We start from the raw sequence: 23185 nt of genomic DNA, 5'->3' as shown, positions 1-23185 counted from the left end.
AGATAAAGATGTATATTAGTCCAGACCAAGATGTGATGTTCAGACAGTTATTGGGTATATTAGAGAAAGGGCAACATATGCAACAGGAGCAGAATAGGCGAATGGATATGATGTTGCAGCTTATGGCTAGACAGATGGGCATCAACATTGATGATTTACATGTTGCTCCAGAGCAGAAGGTAGTTGATTTCTTAGGTGGGATTGAGACACGTATAGAGCCAGCCAGCTATGATGTTGGTGATGCGGGCATTTCGGTAGAGTCAGTAGAGACATGCATACGAAGTCAGGAGACCACATATGAAGCCTTGTCAGGGGATGATGACGTAGCAATAGTGGAATTAGGAGAATGCAAGGATACTATCATATCAGCAGCCACTTCTATGTCAGTTGAAGCATCCAATGAGGAGTTTAATGGTATAAATGCAGTGGTTGATGTATTTTCTAACGAAGCCACACATGTTAATAATTATGAGTTTTCATCAACTACAAATTCAGTTCAGTTTTCTGTTGCAGCAGTTAATGTTATTCCTTTGTCCATATATTTCGATGCGGCAACACCTATTGTTGATACAGTTAGCATGAGTACATATGGTTCACCTACAACTACATCTTTTTCAATGCATAATGGTGATAATATGCATTCTAGTCCAATATATATTATGTGGATGGATAAAGGGAAGAAGACGTTTCATAGATCTTCTATGGAGTTGCCTTATGGTGACATTCTGACTTCATCAGCACAAGTTTTGAATGCTAGGCTACAGGGGTTGGTCCTGAGGATGCGGATTTGCACTTGGTTTAACTTCCATATGGATATCACCTATTGGGATCCAGTTGGAGGTTGGAGTCCATTATGTTACTTAATTTCTTGAGGACAAGCAATTTCAAGGAGGGTGGATTTGTAATGATCCCATCTTTTGGCCTTCACATTCTTTTAGTAGTTGACCAAGTGTGTGTGTATTAGCCTTGTTCTACATGGTCCCGAGGGCTAACGAAGGGTGTAATGGGATCCTGGAGTGTTTTGGCCTAGTCATTTCCAGTTTGGGCCAAAACAAACTTGATTTACTCAGTTTCAGGCATACTTACTATTTTTAGTAAGTCAGCAAGACACAGTGCAGGTCAATTTTGGTGATTGGATTCGATACTCCTCAGTGAGAGCTTTCCGATGAGCTACCACTTGCATTATTCGGAGTTCGATTGCTAATACATTTTAATGCGTGAAGTTTTATTAAAGTAACGTCTAATTTAATTGTAAAATATTAAAGTGTTACTTTAATATTTATTTTATAATGATGTGTACCCAAGGGAGACATAAGAGATATTTTAATATATGTTTTATATATTACACATCTTTTATCCCACATTGCCCATATGAGTTGAGCGGACCCTTGGGAATAGAATAAAAAGAAGCATTTGTGGCTTCATTAGACAGGTTGAATATGAGAAGAAATTGGTGTGCGAGTTGCAGCTCCGTTCTTGGCATTTGAGGACATCTATCCTCTCTTGTAATATTCTAGACGTCATTCCCTTGGGGTTTGGCCTTTAGAATTCTTTTTTATTGGCTTCATTATTAGGCAGTTTAGTTGCATTTTCGACTATAGGCAGATTTGGTATTTTGCTCATATCTTCTTCACTACTTGTCCAACGCTTATGCCGCTTTGAGGGAATGGTATTATGAAGGTAGTGGACTGATTGAAGGACAAAGTATTATAGCAACAAGTTCGAAAGCATGGGATGGAATATTGTGTCAATACTGCTGAAGTAATTAGTGAGTTGTTAAATCTGCCATGTATTTCGTTTTATGAATTCTGAAAATAACAATTTATTAGCAGCAGTTCATTTCCACTTTGCATATTATTGTAGTTTCTTTCTTTTTTATGTTGTATGATACCAATTCCATGCACAAAACACAACAACCAAATAAACATTTGATTTCCAGAGTTATAAGGGGTTTAAAACATTAAACGAAGAAATAAGAGGTTGCATGCAAACTGTTTGACAAAATTCCTTTCAACAAATTGGTTTAGTTTTTTGGGACATCCAGGGGTGCCCATTACAGTGTAATGATCCCATCTTTTGGCCTTCACATTCTCCAAAGTCTAAGTGGGGGATAAGAAGATGTTAGAAGTTGTAATCTTTCCTTGGTGTGTTTATAAACCAAGGTTAGACTTCCTTTCTTTATTGTTATAATATATTAGGATATAAGCCAAGGTATCCTAATATATTTCTTTTTTGTCTTTTTTCCACTACATCTTATTTTGTCCTCTAGTGGAATATGTGAGGACATATATTTATTGTAATTTGTAATTTAGATTATTCCTCCTTAAGAGGAATCTCACACTTGGCCTCACACACTTATGAATGGTTGCATTCATAGACATGGGAGTTACATTCTAACTCCTCTCTCTCATCTCTATTTAAGAGATGACCCTCTTCTCTCATTTCACAATGAGGTTTCTTCCTCTTCTCAAATATTGTATGAGCAATTGCTCTCTTACTCTCTCTCTCTTTTCCTTCTTAGGCTTTTCATGCCTCATTCATAATGTCACAAGGGGTTTTCTTTGCTTTCCCCTTTCCAAATATCTTGTCCAATGGTGTTGGAGCTTGAAGCTTTCTCTCTCCTATTTTATGGTAATATCTTTTCATGCATTAACTCACTTAGATTCTTTCCTGGTTTTTTGCTTATTTCCATATTTCTTTTTTGCATTTCTAACATGGTATCAGAGCAGTTTAATCTTTGTTTTGAGTGTTTGCATGAAGGTACGATTCGAAGGAGATTCTTGAGAGAGATTTCACTAATTCCTTTTTAATCTTCTTAAGTTGGAAGAAATTGAATTTTTTTTGGATTTGGCTGGTTTATCGCCAAACCAGATTAACTCCTGTTTGCTCTAATTTGTGTAGGTTTGTGAGATTGCATGTTATTGTAGTGATTTTCATTATAGATTTGTGTATTTCAGAGCGCTAGAGCTTACAGTTGCTGTTGATTTAAATATATTTGGCCTATTTTGACATACTGTTTTAAATTTGTGTTAAATTTTTATTATTATTATCTTTTATCATTTCATATAAATCAAAATAAAAAAACATTTGCTTTTTTAATATGAGATTTTGAATATCTTTGGGCATCATTATGAAGGTTCAAATATTCCTGCTCTGTAGTTTGTAACAGTTGTTCTGACAATACCTATTTTGGAAATTTTTTTGAAATCACCCCGGTTTTCTTTCCATTGATAGTTTTCCTTCATCTGAAAATCTATTTTTGGCTTTCGTTATCTCATTAAGATTTTTGTCAGATCCATTATTCTCACAATTGCTTTAAGATTCTTTAATTCTGTACTTGCTTATATTAGTATTTCTTTTAAATAACGTCTTCTTTTTCTTTTTTTTTCTGAGGTTTCCTCTAAAATTTAAGCCTGAAAACCCGTATACGTCATAGTAGACTTTGCATAGATTCTTTTTTTTGTCATCTTCTCACTGCCAACAACTTTGGCTGAGTGGGTGAAAGAAGTCCGAGAAAATTGGGTAGCAAAAAGGGAAGCTTACTACAATAGAAACCATCAATAACTTTATGACTCTCAAAAATCATGTAAAAATCAGAGTCTAATATTAATTATCATAGAATAACATTTCCTTTGCGTACATCATCTTAAATTTCTAAATATACTTCATGCCTCATTCATGTCTACCACAAATCCACTATCATAATTAGTGATCTCAACATTTGTATCCTCGCCATAACTTGTGTTTGGATGGTTTTCGAGCTTCATCAGAAACAGTCATAGATTCTGAATTTTCCAATGTTATGTTTCTTCTTTGTTCTCAACGTCATTCTACTAAAATATACTGTTAAAAATCATTTGAGAGAGTACCGGGATGGCTCCTTTTGCTTCAATACTTGACCAGCATTCACTCTCCATATCAAATGCCCATACTGAAACATGATCAGAGGGTGGATCCATCTGCCCTCCAATCAAAAGCATCTTTTTACCCCAGGAAACCAAGCTATGTCCCTTGCATGCAAGAAGCTGCTGACTTTGTTCTCTTTTGGGGATTTGTCCAACAGTCAACCACGAGAGCTTACCCAGATGCAGCACCTGAACATCATTCAATAATCCATCAGAGGATTCTCCTCCAACAACTACCATCTTCCTTCCAACCACTGCAGCTGCATGATTATATCCAGGTTCAAGACTTGGTCCCTGTAGAGACAAACTGATCCAACTGTGAGCATCTTTGGCAGAATTAATGTTCTGATCAGAAGCAGCACATGAAAATCTTGCACTCCTGTTATTAACATCATCTGTTTTTGCTTCTGAAGATATAGGACCTACTGAATCTAAAGTTTCTACATTGTCACAGGTCTGACGCTTTAATTTCCGAAGGGCGAGCCACCTGGTGCGAACCATCTCAAACTTGCAACTTCTACGCCCTTTCCCTCTAGTCCGAATCAATCCAGAATTAAAAAGGCTTTATTTCGTCGGATGCATTTTAAACCATATGACGCTTGCCGACCGCTAAATGACCTGCGAGATCTGCCACAGATTCTCATTTATTTCACCGCGATAACTGAAAAATATAGACAACTCCAAGTTGATAACGGTAAAATATATGTTCACGTGTGCTCCACAGCTGAAAAAAATGGCGTGGAGAACCCCAAAATCTAGAGGTGGTCACTAAGCCATCTTCTTTGTTGCCCTCACATGTGACTAGGTGTCCTAATAAGCGTATTGATTTTTTATGGATTTCTGGCGTCTCTCGACTTACGGACGAATGACCCTGTCTCAATTGCCCACACATGCATATATGCTCTTTTGCAGCAGTGAAAACGTGATATTGAGTTTCATCTAATGAAGAAAGACAAAGAATGATGTCTGATATGTCACGGATTGAGTACAAGGTTGAAAGGTTGGAGGCTCACGATTGCTATGAAGTGACAACTTCTTTTGTCACCCCTCCCATTGGCACCAAGTTCTGATAAGTGGTGCTTTCAATGAGAAATATATAGATCTGCAATGCTCTTTATCCTTCCTTTTGACGGCAGAGTTTTTTCAATGCAGTTGGAGATGGGGGTTTTGTTTGTTGGAGTGAAGTTTTTTGGATACCCATTTGGGTTCAGACATTTCATGAGGCTCAAAGAGTCTCTTTATAATTAGAGCAGCCAACTGCCTTCTCAGGGTAGTAAGGGTCCCTAAAGTTTCAGTCCTTATATCTTTTAGGCACACAAACCTTTTCTGGTTTCGCGTTGTTTGTGTATTTTTTTTGGGGACATTTTGAAGAGGGAGCTATGGCGTCTGCCGTGGAGCCAGCGGCGCAGACCTGCATAGCTGGTTTCTCGATAAAAACTCATGATATTTTCAGCCCATAATATTCCGGCAGCAAGAAAGAAGTCATAGATGCTTCATCTTCAGCTCCTAACACTAATTCAACATTTTATTCTTTCATGAGGACTGTAGAAAAATCTGCAACTCCTCATATTGATCTTGCTGTTGACAGCTCTGCAGCTCTGAATATTGATGGATGTGTCGAAAGGGCCGAGGAAGTTTCTGGAGGCGCACAGTTTGCAGCAATGGAGGTCAGCTGAGTCGAAACTTCAGATGGCGGTTAATAGTAGTTTAATACAGAGGCAGTTCAGATATTTAGCCTCTTCTCCTCAACTGAAGGAAAGCCGCAGATGATGACAAGTATGATTATGACCTTTTTTGGTTAGTGACCGTTTCTTTGTTAGTTAGTGAACGTTTATTTTTTCATGATTATATTTAATAAGAGGATATCATGGCTTCGATAGTGATATTTATTGTATTCTTTCCGTTGGAGCGCGTGGAAGCAACGGTCTGACTATTGGATTTTGAAATAAGAAATTCAATTCGCTTTCGGTGACAATTGTTGGATCTGTCTAGGTCAACTTTTTGGAAGGTTGGCTGTTGAGTTGGTATGGTTCCAATGAGACTGCCAACTCTGAGATGTCAAAATAATTGTCACATTTTCCTTCATTGTGATATATGTGCACATAGTTGCACTTTTATGCTTTTATAGCATCGTTCTATGCCCATGTTGGCGCTTTATGCCTTATTTATGGTTTTAACCTTTTTTTTAGATTCCTGTGTTCACCTTGCATGGAGATTTTAACTGATAACTTATGCTTATTGCTCTTCCAAATATTTCTTACTTATCTCAAATTATTCAGGTTTATGAGTTATCTTACACTATTGCCTTCTAATGATCTATCTATGCACATAGTTGCAGTCTTATGCTTTTATAGCATCTCTTTATGCTCATAGTATCATTTCATGGTTTAATACCATTCTTTTATTATATTTTTATTTTTTTGTAAGTTGCATCTGGAGCCAATTTATCAAGGTTAACTATGATGGACCCGACAATTTTAAACTGACTCATAATTGCCTTATCTAGCCTGTGGAGTATCCCTCCATCCTATATTTGGTGTGCACTTACTCAATGGAGTTTCCCTCCATTTGTTCCATTTTTGTTCCTCAGTGCGAGGCTGATATTTTATGGGGATTTCCCCTTTAAAATTCTTTGTCTTCCTGGTGTATGCTCCTAGAATTGCTAACTTCATGGTATGAGTTTCACCTTGAGTATATAAGGTGATGCGAGTACCATATCTTGGGGCACTCCATATAGGAGACTCCCTTTTTTCCTTTCCTCATGGAAATGATGTTGCTTGTCCATGATGGATCTCTCTTTTTTGAAGGCAATATGTTGTTTCTCCTTATAAACCATTCATTGATCTGCATTAATAATTATGCTTGGAAATTTGAATCTTGATTTGATCTATTACTTAAGGCTGATGTGCTATCATTGTCTCTCTTACATTTCTTGGATAAATATACTAATGTGATAATGTTATGCATTCTTTATTGCCTAGATCATGGGTCATGTAGGTGATGGAGTCATGAACCATTCACTTGTAGTGGGATGACTCATTAGTGGACTGTCTATATCCATGTGATTGATGCAATGTTGATGCAGGTTTCATTAGTTGGCCTTGTTTATGGTCATTTGTGCATTAGTATGTTCCTTTTTGAGAGATTTATTGTATCTATTATGATCATTTTGAGCTTATGACTTATTTTAGATATCATGTTAACTCCACTGCATGTTGGTGAACACATTCATTTATTCTCATCTCTCTTAGTTCCTCCTTAATTATAATTATTATAACTTCATTTTTTTTTACTAACTTGACGATTCACTGTAATTCTACTTGTGGATAGTTGTCTTGTTTTTGTTCTCTACCTTTTTTTTTTCCAGGTGATCCACCAAGGAACCTTCTCAATTTTTCACATATGAAGATGTGGCTATGCTTCCACTTGATCACATTCAAAGGACTCATGTACTTCTCTTGGATCTGCAAATGTACCATATGGCTTGAAGAAAATCAAATTACTTCATATTGAAGATTAAGTTGCAAATTTTTTTGTAAATTATGGGTTTAATACCCCTTGATGTAATTACCCCAAGTAAAGATTAAAGGGGGGTGTTAGAAGTTGTAATCTTTCCTTGGTGTGTTTATAAACCAAGGTTAGACTTCCTTTCTTTATTGTTATAATATATTAGGATATAAGCCAAGGTATCCTAATATATTTCTTTTTTGTCTTTTTTCCACTACATCTTATTTTGTCCTCTAGTGGAATATGTGAGGACATATATTTATTGTAATTTGTAATTTAGATTATTCCTCCTTAAGAGGAATCTCACACTTGGCCTCACACACTTATGAATGGTGGCATTCATAGACATGGGAGTTACATTCTAACTCCTCTCTCTCATCTCTATTTAAGAGATGACCCTCTTCTCTCATTTCACAATGAGGTTTCTTCCTCTTCTCAAATATTGTATGAGCAATTGCTCTCTTACTCTCTCTCTCTTTTCCTTCTTAGGCTTTTCATGCCTCATTCATAATGTCACAAGGGGTTTTCTTTGCTTTCCCCTTTCCAAATATCTTGTCCAATGGTGTTGGAGCTTGAAGCTTTCTCTCTCCTATTTTATGGTAATATCTTTTCATGCATTAATTCACTTAGATTCTTTCCTGATTTTTTGCTTATTTCCATATTTCTATTTTGCATTTCTAACAGAAGAAATTAAATTAATTTCTTATAAAGTCATTCAATTAAAAATTAAATGTGACTTTGTATTTAATTAATTTAATTATTAATTACAAAGGAGTAGCTTCTAGGGTATGTATTAATTATTGGAAGGACGGAAGCCTCTCGATTTAATTAATTATTGCCAGGGAGGAGTTTTTAGAGAATGCATTAATTATTCGAAGGAGGAAGCTTCTAGCCCTTGCAATTAATTAATGTTTTTGTTCCTTCCAGAAGGATGAAGAAAAGGATAAATAGGGCTGAAAGTCTCATTGTTTAGCATGGGATTATTGTATCAGATGATTATACCTTGCATTGATAACAACTTGGATGTGTGAATCACATATCTTTCTTGGCATTAGAGGACGTTCATCCTCTCTTCTAACATTCTAGACATCATTCCCTTAGGGTTTGGCCTTTGGAATACATCTCTTTGTACTTGATTGCAACATTTTTAGAATTAATATAATTTCAGCCTTGGTTCAGCTTTTGGGCATTCTTGGGTGCCCATTACAGTGGTATCAGAGCTTGCTTACAAAGTGTTTCACAAAGTTATAACTAGTAGGTGCCCATTACAGTGCTATCAGAGCTTGCTTACAAAGTGTTTCATGAAGTTATAACCAGTAGGTGCCCATTACAGTGGTATCAGAGCTATAAGTCCTGCCATCTTGTGGAGGTCTTATAGGGAATTTGGAATAGCGAGATAAAGGGAAAAGAGTTTGACAAAATGTATACCAGTCCAAATCAAGAAAATGCAATGCTTAGGTTACTTATTTCATTAGAGGAGGGGCAAAATATGCAACAGGAGCATAATAGGTGAATGGATATGATGTTGCAGCTTATCGCTAGACAGATGGGCATCAACGTTGATGATTTGTATGTTGCTCCAGAGCAGAAGGTAGTTGATTCCTCAAGTGAGATTAAGACACATATAGAGCCAGCCAGTTATGATGTTGGTGATATGGATGTTTCAGTGAAATCAGTAGAAACATGTGCGCAAATTCAGGAGACCACATATGAAGCTTTGTCGGGAGATGGTGCTATAGTAATAGTGGGATTAGGAGAACATGAGGATACTACCATATCAGCAGCCACTTTTGTGTCAGTTGAACTATCCAATGAGGAGTTTAATGGTATAAATGTAATGGTTGATGTATTTTCTAATGAAGCCACACATGTTGATGATTATGAGTTTTCACCATCTACAAAGATTCAGTTTTGTGTTGCAGCAGTTGGGAAGAAGAGATTTCATAGATCTTCTATGGAGTTGCCTTCTAGTGACATTCTAATTTCTACATCGTTAGCACAAGTTTTGGGAGCTAGGCTGCAGAACATGTGGTTGGTCCTGATGATGCTGATTTGTAGTTGGTTTAATGTCCACAAGGATGTTGCATACTACTTCAATTGGGATCCAGGTGGAGGTTGAAGTTCATTGTTTTGCTGAATTGCTTGAGGACAAGCAATTTCAAGGAGGGCGGACTTGTAATGATCCCATCTTTTGGCCTTCACGTTCTCAAAAGTCTAAGTGGAGGATAAGAAGAAATTAAATTAATTTCTTATAAAGTCATTCAATTAAAAATTAAATGTGACTTTGTATTTAATTAATTTAATTATTAATTACAAAGGAGTAGCTTCTAGGGTATGTATTAATTATTGGAAGGACGGAAGCCTCTCGATATAATTAATTATTGCCAGGTAGGAGTTTTTAGAGAATGCATTAATTATTGGAAGGAGGAAGCTTCTAGCCCTTGCAATTAATTAATGTTTTTGTTCCTTCTAGAAGGATGAAGAAAAGGATAAATAGGGCCGAAAGTCTCATTGTTTAGCATGGGATTATTGTATCGGATGATTATACCTTGCATTGATAACAACTTGGATGTGTGAATCACATATCTTTCTTGGCATTAGAGGACGTTCATCCTCTCTTGTAACATTCTAGACGTCATTCCCTTAGGGTTTGGCCTTTGGAATACATCTCTTTCTACTTGATTGCAACATTTTTAGAATTAATATAATTTCAGCCTTGGTTCAGCTTTTGCACATTCCTGGAATAACTTCGTGAAACACTTTGTAAGCAAGCTCTGATACCACTGTAATGGGCACCCAGGAATGCCCAAAAGCTGAACCAAGGCTAAAATTATATTTATTCTAAAAATGTTGCAATTAAGTACAAAGAGATGTATTCCAAAGGCCAAATCCTAAGGGAATGACGTCTAGAATGTTACAAGAGAGGATGAACGTCCTCTAATGCCAAGAAAGATATGTGATTCACACATCCAAGTTGTTATCAATGCAAGGTATAATCATCCGATACAATAAGCCCATGCTAAACAATGAGACTCTCACCCCTATTTATCCTATTCCTTCACCCTTCTAGAAAGAACTAAAACAGTAATTAATTGCAAGTGCTAGAAGCTTCCCCCTTCCAATAATTAATGCACTCTCTAGAAACTCCTCTCTTGCAATAATTAATTGTGCTTCTAGAGGCTTCCACCTTTCCAATAATTAATACACACTCTAGATGCATCTCCTTTGTAATACAATAGTAATTAAATTAATTAAATATAAAGCCACCTTTTAATTTTAATTTATTTAATGACTTTATAAGAAACTAATTTATTTTTTTCTTATCCTCCACTTAGACTTTGGAGAACGTGAAGGCCAAAAGATGGGATCATTACAAATCCGCCCTCCTTGAAATTGCTTGTCCTCAAGCAATCCAGCAATACAATGAACTCCAACCTCCACCCGGATCCCAATTGAAGTAGTATGCGACATCCTTGTGGACATTAAACCAACTAAAAATCAGCATCATCAGGACCAACCACATGTCGTGCAACCTAGCACCCAATACTTGTGCTGATGGTGAAGAAGTTAGAATGTCACCAAAAGGTAACTCTGTATAAGATCTATGAAATCTCTTCTTCCCAACTGCTGCAACAGAAAACTGAATCTTTGTAGATGGTAAAAACTCATAATCATCAACATGTGTGGCTTCATTAGAAAATATATCAACCACTGCATTTATACCATTAAACTCCTCATTGGATGGTTCAATTGACACAAAAGTGGCTGCTGATATGGTAGTATCCTCATGTTCTCCTAATCCCACTATTATTGTAGCACCATCTCCCGACAAAGCTTCATATGTGGTCTCCTGACTTTGCACACATGTTTCTACTGATTTCACTGTAACATCCATATCACCAACATCATAACTGGCTGGCTCTATATGTGTCTCGATCCCACTTGAGGAATCAACCACCTTCTGCTCTGGAGCAACATACAAATCATCAACGTTGATGCCCATCTGCCTAGCCATAAGCTGCAACATTATATCCATTCACCTATTATGCTCCTGTTGTATTTGTTGCCCCTCCTCTAATGAACTAAGTAACCTAAGCATTGCATTTTCTTGATTTGGACTGGTATACATTTTGTCAAACTCTTTTCCCTTTATCTCGCTATTCCAAATTCCCTATAAGACCTCCACAGGATGGCAGGACTTATAGCTCTGATACCACTGTAATGGGCACCTACTGGTTATAACTTGGTGAAACACTTTGTAAGCAAGCTTTGATACCACTGTAATGGGCACCCAAAAATGCCCAAAAGCTTAACCAAGGCTGAAATTATATTAATTCTAAAAATGTTGCAATCAAGTACAAAGAGATGTATTCCAAAGGCCAAACCCTAAGGGAATGACGTCTAGAATGTTACAAGAGAGGATGAACGTCCTCTAATGCCAAGAAAGATGTGATTCACACATCCAAGTTGTTATCAATGCAAGGTATAATCATCCGATACAATAATCCCATGCTAAACAATGAGACTCTCACCCCTATTTATCCTATTCCTTCACCCTTCTAGAAAGAACTAAAACATTAATTAATTGCAAGTGCTAGAAGCTTCCCCCTTCCAATAATTAATGCACTCTCTAGAAACTCCTCTCTTGCAATAATTAATTGTGCTTCTAGAGGCTTCCACCTTTCCAATAATTAATACACACTCTAGATGCATCTCCTTCGTAATACAATAGTAATTAAATTAATTAAATATAAAGCCACCTTTTAATTTTAATTTATTTAATGACTTTATAAGAAATTAATTTAATTTTTTCTTATCCTCCACGTAGACTTTGGAGAACGTGAAGGCCAAAAGATGGGATCATTACATAACCACGAAGAGGTAGTTATTAACCTCTATGTCTATATAAGGATACCTATTGGCTTTGTAAAGGGACTTTTTGGTTTTAAAAAGAAGGGAACACTATGTTGCAATTTTGATTGAGAGATAAATTTTGGAAAGTATGTACACTATTTATCTCTGAAATTGAAAATCTCTCTTCTCTTCTTGGTGCAAGGAAATGAAATGAGATGTGCTTCGGGTTCCTTATACTGAAATCAAAATTGTTATGCGTTGTAGTAGACATTCTCATGGTACTATGCGAGTGTTTATGATGATAATGAATGTTCTTGATAATACTGGTTCCTTTCAAGCATAGTCCTTGATCACCCTTGTTATCAATCGTGTTTATCGAAGAAGGTTGTGAGGGTGTGTGGTGCATTCGTCTTGGATGACTTTCTCTTGAACTTTGAAGTTTTAAATTCTTTATTTGAAAATCCTTTAAAAATTATATCATACAAGGGAGCTGCCCCTCTAAACGCAGAGGAAGGCCACATACCAAGGGCCTCTCCAACTATTGTGAACAGTTTGCCACACACTCGGTTGGGCAAATTCTATTGTGACAAATCTGTTTACCAACAAAAATGAAATACAAGTGTACATCCTCCAACTCTCGGAAGCTCACTTGTCATCGCCATCGCCATTACCATTACAGCACATCCTCAGCTGGACCAGAAACGCATGCAACAGTCTCCCCGTGGTTCAATTTGATTTAGAGGCTCATCTTCTCTCCATTCGCAATATTTGTGCATGTTTTCTATTTCTCTTTTATCAAGTACTCTGCTAAACTCTCAATTGATGGTCTATTCTGTTAAAGATCTGTAAAACTCTCAACTTTTCAATCTTCTGTTTCGCAGCTTTAGACCTAACAAAAGTCTAAGTATCCCTGTTACTAATACTTTGTACTAATAAAGTATTCATAAACCCTAGACTTGTTGCAATATGTCTAATGCTGGAGTAGAAATAAGATAAGGGCGTGAGAAAGAGGAAATGGGGGAAATATGTGGCAGAGATTCGGTCAGGAAGGAAATCTCGCATATCGTTGGGCTCATACTTCACTGCTGAGGCAGTAGGTAGAGCTTACGATGCCGACCTCTTGTGCAGTCACCCAAGGAAATTTCGTTTGAGGAGAGGGTTCAGATGTCTCTACTTTTGCCTGAAGATAAAGAGCCGACGCAGCCCTGTGATCCATCTCAAGTCTTCTCTGATGAAACCATTATTGAACGGTGTCAAGATGTTCCAATCAATTTATGTCAGCTTTGTCAGCATGGATCCAAATGGGCAGTACGCATCAAAGTATATCGTATCCGTTTAATAATCACATTTGTACCGTAATGTACACCTAATGCGTTTTTTAAGATCTAAATATTGTGAGAACCGTCTATACCCTGCCCCGTATGGAAGTTTGAAGTTTAAAAAGTTTAGAGAAATACAAATAATAAAAAATAAAATAAGTATTATAACTTTTTCAATTTTAATATATAAAATAAAAATACTATTACATTTTGTCATATAAAAGTATTATTTAAAAAACTTGCTTGTATATATATATTTTTTTTTTTTTTGATTATTTGATTTACAAATTGTTGATAAACATATTTGTCACTATGAAGTAATTTCTAAAAACGACCATGTTCATTGTGTAAACAATGACAAGTGTGCCAACAGTTGGAGAGATCACAACTGATCACTATCAGATTACAGTCTTCTTATGTGTTTGAGAGGGGCGGCTCCCTCGTAAGATATGGGTATTTGTAGATTGTCAATGAAAATGTATTCAAACTTAGAAGAGCAAATGAAAGCTATTGACGATGAATGCACCAGAAAACTTTTCAATGAAAAATACTAAGAACTATGCTTGAAAGCAATCATTAATACAATGCTCATTCAATAATTCATGAATATTTACACAATACCATGAAAATAGTCATCACAAATAATCAACACTTTAACCATTTAGAAGTGTGTATAAAGAACCCAAAATACACGTTCCTTTATTTCCTCACACCAAGAACATAAACAAAAACTTTGATTACAAAGACAGCCTCTATGCGCATTTTCAAAAAATTGTCTTATCACCGAAACATAAGTGTTCCCTAATTCCAAATTCCAAAAAGTTCATTATTACAATGAGATTTGGGAATTTATAACTATTCTAACATAACCAATTTTCCGGGTCATAACTACCTCAAAAGTTAGAGTTTAGATATTTGAAATGTATATTACAACCAACTCTAACATTTCTACAAATCCCAGATTAAATTTTTTACTTATGAATCATAACAAATGACATGTCCAAAACCTAAAATATGCAATTTAAAAGATTTTCATGTGATTGGTTTTGTAGACGTAGCCTTCTATCTTCACATGCTTTTTTCATGCTTGTATAATCATCCCACCATCAACTCTCCATCCATACATGTCCCTTGTGGAATTTATAGTCACTGCATCTGAAATCTAAACACTTGTCCTTGTGTTATTTCAACTCAAGGCATCACATACTATGGCGAGATAATAAGTTAGCTTCACACTCGCCACCTCTCCTGGTTGATCACTTCATGGCCGCAGACCTACCAAAGAAACCATCACATTTAGCTCGTGCTAGCATTGTATTCTACCACTCAATTGGGTTGGGAATTATAATATGAACATGAGGCTAATCATCTTGTCATTTAATAGACCTACTTGAATCAAGTGTCACTACATGGCTCGCCTCGTAAGGTGGTGACCCGAAACCTTATGTGCACTTAGAGAGACTTATCGAGCACCGATCATTGTGACAGATAACTGTCTTCATCATATCCTTGATTTATGATTCCACCAATTTTGTGTGTCCATGTCTTCGGGCTTTCTATATATTGAGTTGGCACATTATTTCAAAGTTTACATATCTACTTAACTTTCAAAGTATATTGCCCAATCCTTCAAGAATTGGTGGCCACAGCTATATGGACATTTTGTCAAGGGGTTGGTAAGATGGCTATCTAGCATTTTCTATCTCCATCATCTTCTATTACATAAAGATGACAGTACCAATTTACTTCCATCTCATTGGCTCTTCAAAGTCAGATATTATGTTTGACCGCTGACATACTAATGCTATTAACTCAATATATGTTTCTCGACGACCTTCCTTAAGGTGGCTCGGTTAACAAAATGTCTGGTCTTGCCAAGTCTTGTCTTCACCATGATCCACGACTGAAGTGGCATCTAGCTTGAGCTCTTTGAGCTATGTCCCTACTTGTGTAGTTGCATCTAAGAGCTCTCAATATCTCTTCAAACATTTACATATCACATCATTCTAATAGTCTGGAAGTCACTTCTCACTGGGGTATTTTGACAAACAGTTAGTGTGCCTTCCATTATGAATGCTAGCATTCATCATTGGATATTATCATGCCTTGTGTTGAGAGTTAAGGCATTTTGACAAACAGTCAGCGCAGACATTTCTCTATCAACCTATTCACTACTCCAACAAGGAAGTTCCTCTGCACTTAACAAAAAGGGAAGAATGATATGTATGAGTTGATCTGCGAGCAATGCAAGGTTTCAAACTGCTCCATAAATTTGGTGAAGGTGATTCTTTCTGTTGGACATGGTAGTTCTAAGATATTTTGAAAAGTGACATAGGACGGTTGGGAAAGGCCATTATTTACATAGTGGCTTGAGTACTCGAATCTTGTCACAGTGATATTTTGGGGTTCATCAATCTTGAAATGTAAATTTTGTAGACTAGGAGTTGGAGGATTTTTTCAAACACTTATCATGCATCATAACCTTTTTTTTATCAAAAGCTCAAGAACAAGTTCCAAATGTCTGGGACACCAAATTCAATGCAAATACGAGTGATCAATAATTTCCAATATTCTTGGAGAAGACTTGTGATATTTCATGCAAGGCCTCAAAGATTCAATCCACATACAGATATCAAAAGAAACACACAATATGCACCTTTGTCCTCATTTAATGGACAAATAAACATTCTCTTTCCCCACATGATCTCTAAGTCGTCAAGAAATCACATATCATTGGCCGGAGATAAGATTCAAAATTATCTAGCGTTGAAGATTTTGAATCCCACTATCACATACTTTGGAATATTATCTAATGCATGAAATGTGATGAAAAAATGTGTTGGTTTGTCTTCTGCATTCCCTGAAATGATATACCTTTGTGATTTTGTATAGTCTTCACATTGGCATCAATAACTTCAATGACTTTGTGTCTCTATTGTAAATTAATACAAACTTCCCACAAGAGTATCTTGAATGTCAGAATAACCATACGAGAAAAAGAATGCATGCACAAGCTGTCACTGTACTCAAGCAGCCACGAGGAAGATTTTTGAGCAATCAAGAATGGTACCCAACAAACTTATAACATTAGGATTTTGGTTTTGTTTAAGATTAGGGAATAAACTTAGAGTGGAAACTAAATTTAAATCTCAATTCAAACTTTTGAAAAGTTAAGGTTCGAGGAGAGAGAAAGGTTTTAGTACATGGAAAGAGAGTGTTTTGAATATGAAGAGAGAGAAAAACTCAAGTACATAGAGAGAGGGTATGAGATTTTGTATATAGTGAGAGCTCGGGGTTTGAGTACGTAGTGAGAGAGGGGTTTGAGTATGTAGAGAGAAATTTCTCATCTCAAACATTTTTCTCACTTAGAAATTCAATTTTGTTTTAAGCCCTTAGGTAATTATTAAGGTAACATAAATAAACTTAAAAATATAAGAAAATTTATTTCATTTACAATCTATTACATGTTGTGATTTTAATTTAGAAATTATATAAATATAAAGTAAAATATAAATGATATATTTATAATATTTTATTTTTCCCTACCAACTCACTAATTATTCTCTTAAAAATTAACTTAACTAAAATTACTTTAAAGTTTAACACAATGCTTGTAAACAAAATAAAACAAATAAAGTACATGTTAAACTATGTTAATTCAAAAAATAATATTTACCTTGCACTTTGTATAGACAACATTTTTTTTTAAAATAATGACTGCAAGGTACAAATGTTATTAGATAGATGTAGATACATTGTGATGGCCATGACTATGTATATGGAGGCAATAACTTTCGGCTAGTGTAAATATGTTGTAGCATAGTCAATGTCATTCATGAATGTACAATGCCTTGCATGCTTGTATGCAATATGATTGAGTACAAGTATTAAAGTTGATTTGGTTGATGCATGTGTCAGTTTAAGTATGGACTTCATTATTAATGCCCTATTTTTTTTGTGTTTTGAAGAATTTTTTTTGAGGGTAGATTGGGGAAAATCTGGATTATATTGAATCCATTGTATATGATATAAATAAAATAAAATGGAAGTGATTAGATCCAATGTCTTATCTAGAATTCTATTTATTAAATTTCAATTGGGTGGATATCCAAACTATTAATTTTTTTTTGAAGGATGGGATGAATGGAAATCTTAGAGTTTACAGAAAAGAGTTGGAAAATCATTAAGCAATGATTCCTAAGGTATCAAGCATCTTGGTTGAAAGGAGAAAGTTATTCTAGGATAAGAAGAGCACTAATGATATTATGGATGTTTTTTTTTTCTAGATAAAAGAGAGGAGGAGTTCAAAAAATTTGATGGTAGTTATGACATGTCTTTCTTCAAGTACTTGTGAGTAGATGTTTTTGATGTAATCGTGTGATATCCATCATCATATAATTTAATGTTATTTTAACATGGATTATGGATGAAATCAATTATTTAAAGCACAAAGACTCCCCTTCTAATGAGAAGTTTAATAACATTATGTTTAGTCCCAAACACTTGTCAACTGTATCAATGATCAAAAGGGGGACAATGAGAAGTGTATCGACATACTTGAGGATTCCTTGAACATCATCTAAGAAAGTAGTAAAGAATTGGAAGTTATGAGTAAGAATATAATGGACAAGTATATCAAAGGACTAATGAAATTTAAAAAGTAGATGGAGGCCCTACAAGCCTTGATTCAAGGTTCTCCTTCTTCACCTTCAATTAGTATCAAGTTGATCAAGATTTCTCGTCACAAGGATTCATGGTCTATTGGGGAAGTAGATACAGCCAGTAAGAAGATAAACAAGAGAGCTTTACTTAGGCTTCTTACAAGACATATATGTAAAGGTAAAGAAGTTTCTAATCCTTGTAAAACCAAATTTTCTTTTTAAAAAAACTTAAAAATGCTTACTCAATAGTGAATAAATAAATTTATAAAGTATTTTATTATTATACATGAATAAATTAAAATTTAATCAAATAATTATATGTACTTTAAAGTTTACCATTTAATACCTATAATAAGATTTTTTTACATGTATAGATAATCTATCTACATTGTATATTAGACCTAAAATTATGTTGAAAGCATTTATCAAATGAAAAAGATAGAAAGATATTTTTGATCACTTAATTAGAATGAAGGATAAGATATGCAAGACAATGAAAAAAATTCATAACTATATATTTCATCATGTTTTATTACATTACTTTCTTTATTTTACAGTCAACATTATTATTATAGTTTCACTTTTCTCCCTTATGTCCAATTCAGAAGGGATATGTGTACTCCATCAAGAATCTACTTTTTTACATAAATAATTTATTAAATTGAAGTTTCCTATCTGCATACTCTAAAAATTAATCTACTATGACCATAATTCATTCGCAACAATTTACTTAAAAATCTACTTATTAATATTGAATATTTTTAATTATAAAATTATATATTTATTTTAATATTAATGTAAAAAAATAATAAATATAATATATAATTTTTTTAAAATTAAATGCTAGCTTTTAATAATTATAAATAAACTAAGATGAGTAACATATATTTCGATAATAGGTTTTGAGTCTAACACAATAGCAAATTGCGGCTCTATTATCTTGACGGTCTTGTGTTGCAGTCTACTCAAATTTAATAAATAATAAAAAATAATTAATCAAAACATATACTGATAATTAATCTTTACTTGAGATTCTTACTAATCAAATATATATATATATATATAATTTTGATATTTTTTCTTGTTAAGTTTAATTTATTCTAATAATAATTATAAAATAACATAATATTAAAATTAGCATATTATACGAACTTCTAAGAGCAGTTATTTGTAACATTCTAGAAGATATATATGTAAATGGTAACACATTTTCAACAAATATTTATTTCATATTTATTTATTAAAATAATAAATTTAATATTTGTCATTAAATTTTTTTTTTGATATTTATTAGTTCTTAGATTATAATATATTTTGAATTGCATTTATTTTATTTTAGTGTAACCATTCACACACACACACACACACCCACACACACACACAGATATATATGTTTATGATTATTTAATAAATAAGTATAAGATAAGTATTGTTTATTTTAAGTTAATCAAAATTATGTTATGAAACAATCATAATAATTACAATCTTCCCAATTCATAGATTCTCTCTTACTTGTATTTATATAATATATGTGAGTGCATAATTATTTTACATCTACCACTTTTCCATTGATACATCTATTGAACAAGAAACATTATTATGCTAACCAAAATGAAAATGGTATATTAGCTTCACATTAAAAATCTCTTTGATTTGTAATCTCCAATTTGAATCTTAAGGGTTAGTTTTCATCATTTCATCATAACTTTTTAATTTATTTACAAACATACCTCTTATTTTATGGATGTGGCTATCCTCCCTAGAAACTATATAGCTGACCAATTTTCATAAATTTGAAAACATCATAAATTAGAAAAAAATCACTAGTGAAGGACAAATTACATAACACCAAGATGTCCAAAGGCGAGAGTGTGACCTCTTATTTCTTTAGGAATAAGGTGTCTCAACCTTGTATAGTTCCTATTCTTATTATTATTTGTTTTGTAAAATGTATTTTTGCAAATAATATGTAAATGTGAGTGTATATGTCTAGTTGGCATGTTGATCACTTACATGTGTCGGCATCTTGAAGTGTGTGAAGGAGATCATGGCTGAAATGGTTATGATGGATTCCTATGACGCGTAAGAGCTATTTAAGGAATAAGCTATGACAGGTGTAAGAGCATCTTATGACATGAGGCCGATTTGGGTGCCCAAGAATGAGTGGTTGGTGTGTGTAAGAGAATATGCCAAAAATAGGTCGATATGACGGATTCCCTTACACTTCTCTTGTGACCGCTATTTTTGGTGGATTCTATGACAAGCTATCATTGCCTATTCAAGGGATGGATGCCCTTTTCTTGGTATTGGATGTACATGTGGCATTGTGCATGTTTCTTGGTGGTTGAGCCATGAAAAATTCCCAACTCCTTTGTGGGCATTTTGTTGGGTCTTAAGATGTTCATAAAATTGTATTGCATGTTGTAATGAAATAATGTGATAGATGAAAGTTTGCAGGTACTGAGGTGTTGTTGGAGTTTTCTATTGTTGATGTTGAACTTGCATTGCAAGTGTATTGTAATCTTGTGTTGAAGATAATACATTGTGCAGGTTCTAGAGGGGTGGGGATGTTTTACTGAAAGGTTTTTCCCCACTGGCAAATCTTTGTGTTGTGTGTTTCTTTCTCTGTCTATTTTCTGTATGCATGGTTGGCTTCTATATTGGTGTTTATATGATATTGAATCTGTAAGTGTAGAAGATTTTAAAAGGATTTGCACCATACTTTCCTTATGAGATTAGTGTAGGAAGCTATTGCCGCACCTGAGTTTCCTTACAAGTGGTATCAGAGCTTGATCAACTTTTGATCCTAGTTGTTGGGTAGGGTTTTTTGAGCTAATCTCAAGTTGAGTGGGAGTCTTGTGCAGAGTATCCTAAATCTTATTTGCAGATTGAGATAGCAAGTTCATCATATGGAAGAATGGAGGTGGAGAAATTTAATGGCACTAATTTCGAGTTGTGGAAAATCAAGATGGAAGACATGTTGGAAGATCATGACCTATGGGAAGCGACTACAAGCGCTACAAGACCAGCAACTATAACTCAAGTAGATTGGGATATCAAAGACTGTAAAGCCAAGGGTATCATAAGACTCTATTTAACTGATGCAGTCCTTTTGAATGTTCTAGAGGAGAAAACTGCATATAGTTTGTGGGAAAGACTTGGGGCCATGTATCAGGCCAAATCTCTGGTGAACAAGTTGTTCCTAAGGAAGAAGTTTTATTCTTTGTGAATGGAGGAAGGTGGATCCTTAACGGATCATTTAAATGCATTTAATCTGCTGGCTACACAGTTGACATCAGCTGGTGTCAAGTTAGAGGAGGAGGATCATTGCTACACACTTTTGTGTTCTTTACTGGATTCATGGGACCATCTTGTGATGGCTCTCAGAAGCACATTAGACCTTGCTATTCGTGGGAGATCCACAGAAAGAGGAAAGAAAAATGACAATAAGTCTAACAATAAGGGTAGATCCAAATCCCGTGGGAAGTTAAAGACTTCCAATAAGTCCAAGGCAAAATGTTGGAACTATGATAAGACTGCGCATTTTTGTAAAGACTGTAAAGAGCCTAAGAAGAAGAAGAAAGCCTCAGATTCTAGTTCTGAAAAATCTCAAGAAGATGGCGATGCATTCATTGTAGCTTTGGCAGCCCATGCATCTGATGATGTGTGGTTGGTTGACTCGGGTGCATCTTTTCACATGACCTCTCATTGAAACTGGTTCTCAAGATATGAAGAGTTCGATGGTGGAAAGGTGTACTTGGGTGATGATTCTCACCTAAAGATAGTTGGATGCGGAAGGGTCACTATCAAATTTCTTGATGGACGAGTAAAGGGAATCAATGGAGTTATGCACATTCCAGGTCTAGCACGAAACCTATTATCTATAAGTATGTTGAACGATGTAGGTGTGCAAGTTGTTTTTTCGAAAGAAGGATGTAAGATGATTAGAGGATCGATGGTGCTTGCTAAGGGTACTAGGAGAGGTACTCTGTTTCAGCTAGATGCATGTATTCCTCTATGTAATAGTTCTTTATCCTCACCATCTAAACGAGCAGTGAAGAATTTTGTGGTTATTGGTTCTGATGGAAATGCAAACACTTTGGAAGGAAAGCTTCCTGCAGAAAGGATAATGTTGTCTCATATGAGATTTGACCACATTGGTGAGAAGGGTCTCAGAACCTTGAAAAATAAAAATCTCATTGAGGGGTTAAATGATTGCAATCTCGAGTTTGACTTCTGTGAACACTGTGTATATGGTAAAAAAAATTGTGTTCAGTTTTACTCTAGTTGTCACTAATCTTCTGATGTTTTGAATCTTATTCATTCTGATGTATTTGGTCCTGTAAAAGCTCCTTCAATCTCCAAGTATGTATCTTTTATAGATGATTACAGTAGAAGGACATGGATTTATTTCCTTAAAAGTAAGACACAAGTCTTTAGTCAATTCAAGGAATTTAAAGCCCTTGTAGAGAATTAGACTAGTAAGAAGATTAAGTGTGTGAGAACTGACAATGGTGGTGAGTTTTGCTTAGCAGAGTTTAAACAGTTCTGTAAAGAACAAGGTATCAAGAGGCATAAGACAACTCCCTATACCTCGAAGAAAAATGGATTTGCAGAGAGAATGAATAGGACACTGATGGAGAAGGCTAGGAGTATACTTAGTGGAGCTAGTTTAGAACAAAGGTTTTGGGTCGAAGCTGTGGCCATTGCTTGCTATCTGGTTTACAAATCTCCTACATCAGCCCTTGTTGGTAAGACACCCATGGAGGTATGGTCTAGTGAGAATCCTTCAATTAGACATCTTCATGTTTTTGGTTGTGAAGCTTATGCATATGTTCCAAAGGAGAAAAGATCTAAGTTGGAAAACAAAGCTGTTAAATGTATTTTCATCAGGTATAGTGCTGATGTAAAAGGATACAAGCTTTGGGATCCTGTGACT

Source organism: Cupressus sempervirens, chromosome 3, assembly GCF_028749045.1.
Source record: "Cupressus sempervirens isolate cs-2001-9-10 chromosome 3, ASM2874904v1, whole genome shotgun sequence".
Classification (NCBI taxonomy): domain Eukaryota; kingdom Viridiplantae; phylum Streptophyta; class Pinopsida; order Cupressales; family Cupressaceae; genus Cupressus; species Cupressus sempervirens.
The sequence above is the reverse complement of the archived record's forward strand: the minus strand, read 5'-3'. Positions refer to the sequence as shown.